Below are 3,939 nucleotides of genomic sequence, written 5' to 3'. Positions count from 1 at the left end.
AATCCTGTTTTTTTCTGATGGAAATGGCAGGAGCATTGCCAATGCATCTACTTATTGGGCGTGGACTGTCATATTCCCTCCGGTGTATCAAATATATTCCTTTATAGCAACGCCATGGATTTTGTAAATGACGTTTTCCAATGTATGTTCAGGGTTCCGCTACTGCAATTCTACTTGCATCATTTGTTGGCTCCAATTTGATTCATGGGGCTAAAGGTCCGTATTGTTTCCTTTTGCTGAGATACGTTCCCCATGGTCAACTGTTGATCGTTTCCTTTCCATTTTATGATAAAAAAGGAGCCAACAGCGGAAGCAAAAAGTTTTTGTTTTTGGCTTGAATATTGATTGAGAGATGAAAAATGTACTGCATTCAGATTACCAATAGTTTGATTCTGCTAGCTGCTTTCATTAATGCTGCTGAGCTGTTTCCAAGCAACTCCATCAGAAAAACTTTGCTCTTTCTGGATTTCAATTATGCCTTTGGGATTTGTGGCTGACTTTCCATTTATTCGAGGCTCAATCAAGAAATTTCATGTAATTTTTGGCTGAATTTCTTTGCTTCTTGCCCGGGACACTTTTATATTGAGAATTAGTTTGTGCATTTCAGATCTGAACATATGTTTGGTACAAGGTAACTATGCCAGTAGCGTGTTTTTGGGTATTCTTAGAAGACACTATCTCTGATCCCTAGCAGCAAGATTTTGGCCTTCAACTCTTTTGCAGGAAGAGTGCTACTAATGATACAAAGGCATACATGAAATAATAGACTACCAAGGAATTGACCAGCTCAACTCCGTTGAAATATCTTAAGAATATGATCGTGACCCTGATTGTTTCAAAAAAGAAAAGAAACATCTTAAGAGGAGATGAGATAAACACCTCCGCAAAAAAGCATAATGTACGCAATACCATCTGAAGGGAAAATTACTATATATCTCCAAGACTTCAACCACCTTATATGGAATGCCTCTGCCTATTGTTGACTCTCATTTGTCTGCCATATAGTACGTTTATGTACTTGAGATAAGGTGTAACATTTTAAAATTATGCTGTTTATATCACCTTCGTTATGTTATCTGTGATATTGGGTTATTCCCATTTAATACAATTTTTCATTAATTGTCCATATTTCTATGGAAAACAACATCGTTTATAAATGATGCAAAAGCTTATCTATCTTTATATTAATCATGTGTGCTTGGACAAAAGTTGTATTGTTCTTATTCATATGAACTTCTAATCTACAGTTTTCCAACTAATGTTTCAGGCATTTATCTCATGATTTTAGCATGTGTTCCCGCAGCAACGCGCGGGGTATCATCTAGTAAAAATATAATTGCCATGCCAGTGTATTTAAAAATGACATCCTCTCACTATTAAAAATGTCATCATTTTAATGTAAAATGTCATCCTTCGAGTCCTGCACTATCATCTGGCACACGGGCTGACCACACAGTGCCCTTGAGCACATGACCCTTCTGCCGCAAAAACTCCCTCGCCTCTGTTTTGAGCTCGATGACCTCCCCATCGACCACTGTCTCGTCCTCGTACCGCACAACACTCGGCACGAGACTGTGGTACACCCTTGGGCTCTGCACGGCAGCGAGAGGGCTCATCCCTAGAACGAAGTGGTTCAGGAACACCTGTGTCACCGCCGAGATGATGTTGGTGCCGCCGCTTGCGCCCACCACGCCAGCCAGCTGCCCATCCTTGAGGATAATCGTCGGTGTCATCGATGAGAGCGGTCGCTTTCCCCCGTCATGAAGTTGGCCGGCGCCGGTGGGAGGTGGTCGGGGGTCGGATACGATGACGGCACCGAAAAGTCGTCCATCTCGTTCTTGAGCACGATGCCGGTGGACGGTGAGAGGACCTGTGCACCGAAGTAATAGTTCACCGTCGTCGTCGTCGCCACCGCATTCCGGTCGCCGTCCACCACGCACAGGTGGCTCGTGCCATTGTCACGCAGCTGGCTCCACCTGACACACATACATAGAGTTTGTCATTTGAAAGGAAGCATGCGTATTGAAGATGACCGATCGACAGGGACATATTCGAACGGAGGACTTACTTTGGGAGGTAGTAGGCCGGAGGGAAAGTGGTGTTGTCGGCGATCCTTTGCCGGACCTTATCGGAGACGATCCCAGTGGCGTTGACGAAGCCAGGGTCGCCGAAGTCCATCCGGACGGCCAGCATGTGCTTAACCGCCTCGATCAGCCGGTGCACGCCCAGAAATCCTCTCAGAAACTCCGCCGACTTGTACCCACCCAAGATGTTCAACACCTGCATACACATGAAATCATCGTCATAACAATAATCACTCGGCGACGTACCAGTGCTAAGCCATGGACTGCAAGTGACGTACCAGTGCCATGCCGACGGTGCTGCTGGACGGCGGCGGCATGCCAAGGAAGGTGAACCCCATGGCATTGGCACGCAAAGCGGAGCTCACCTCCACCCTGTACCCCTTCAGATCCTCCATCGTTACCAACTCACCACCCCTCCACCTCTCCTCACGTCCTCCACGAGCCTCTCCCCGACGGCGCCACCGTAGAGCAGGGAGATGCCATGCTCCGCCACGGCCTCCAGCGTGTCCGCGAGCGCCGGGTTGCGGCAGAGTGCGCCGGCGACCAAGACCTGCCCCTCGGGCGCGAACACAGCACGCAGGCCGGGGTCGGCCAGCACGTTGGCCTCCACTGCCTTGAGCGCGTTGGCGACGAAGGGCACGATGGTGTAACCATCGCGCGCGAGCTTGATCGCCGCCACGAAGAGCGATTTCCACGGCAGACGGCCGTAGCTCGACCACGCGGCATGGAGGCCGGCGAGCTCCCCCGGGACGCCCATGGCAAGCGCGCCCTTGAACTTGGACATCGGGTCGGCGGCGTACATGGTCTGGTTTACATTCAGGTTGCACATAAACAGTGCGGTTAACCACGAGCACGTGAGCAATTACTAGTACGACTTCCTCTCCATAATATGTGGTGTGTTATTTTCTTTAAGTTAAACATTCTTTGTTAGACTAAATTTATAGAAAAATGTATTAACATCTACCAAACAACATCTGTTTTTTTTTCGAAAAGGGGGACTCCCCGGCCTCTGCATCAGAACGATGCATACGGCCACATCTATAATCTATAATACCTAAATAGCTCATCCCCACTATGTGATTTTTCTATAAATTCACCTTTTTATTTTAAGGCTCTTAATTTTTTTCCTTCAGAAAATATGCACCTTTGGGGGGGCCAAATGAGAACAATCTTTTTATTTTAAGGCTCTTAATTTTTTTCCTTCAGAAAATATGCTACAGCTGGGGGGGGGGGGGGCAATGGCCCCAGCATTGCATGTAGCTCCGCCACTGCACACACTAGCACTGCAAACTCTGAAAAAACTCATATACAAAAGAAAACCAACCCTAAAAAAGCACTGCTACCTAAAACCTGACCCTACCAGATGGTTGAAATTGCAACTGCAGGGGACGATCCAGGGTAGCACGCGGGAAGTGAGAGAGACAAGAAGAACTAACTAGGGAAGTAGGGAATCGAAGAGGAGAATCAAGCTTCGGCAGAGAAGGATCTCGGAAACGCCATGAACCCGACGAAATCGCCTCGACTCCTTTGCTGCTCGAGTGCCTCCTCCTATTGGAATTTTTTTCAAAACTGTGATAGATTTTATAGCATTTTCGGAAACTATATGACGTAATGCAAAAAAACCACAACTAGTAGCCCGTCGGCCATCCTCTGGCCGAAGTAGGGCCTTTCGGCCAAAGCTAGGCCGAAGTAGGGCTTTTCGGCCAAAGCTAGGCCGAAGTAGGTGATTTCGGCCATCATTAGGCCGAAGTGGAGCATTTCGGCCAAAGCTAGGCCGAAATAGACTTTTTGGTCTAGTCTAGGCCGAAAAGTACTACTTCGGTCTCATGTAGGCCGAAGTTGCATGGCTCGTGCT

At 47.5% G+C, this 3,939-nt stretch overlaps 1 pseudogene; it reads right to left on the bottom strand.

Moving 5' to 3' along the window:
* Positions 1 to 1,321: 1,321 nt before the first annotated feature.
* Positions 1,322 to 2,868, bottom strand: LOC123067332 (glutathione hydrolase 3-like; annotated as a pseudogene).
* Positions 2,869 to 3,939: the final 1,071 nt, after the last annotated feature.

Source organism: Triticum aestivum, chromosome 3B (assembly GCF_018294505.1).
Source record: "Triticum aestivum cultivar Chinese Spring chromosome 3B, IWGSC CS RefSeq v2.1, whole genome shotgun sequence".
In the NCBI taxonomy this organism is placed as follows: Eukaryota; Viridiplantae; Streptophyta; class Magnoliopsida; order Poales; family Poaceae; genus Triticum; species Triticum aestivum.
This window is presented reverse-complemented; position numbering and strand designations above follow the sequence as displayed.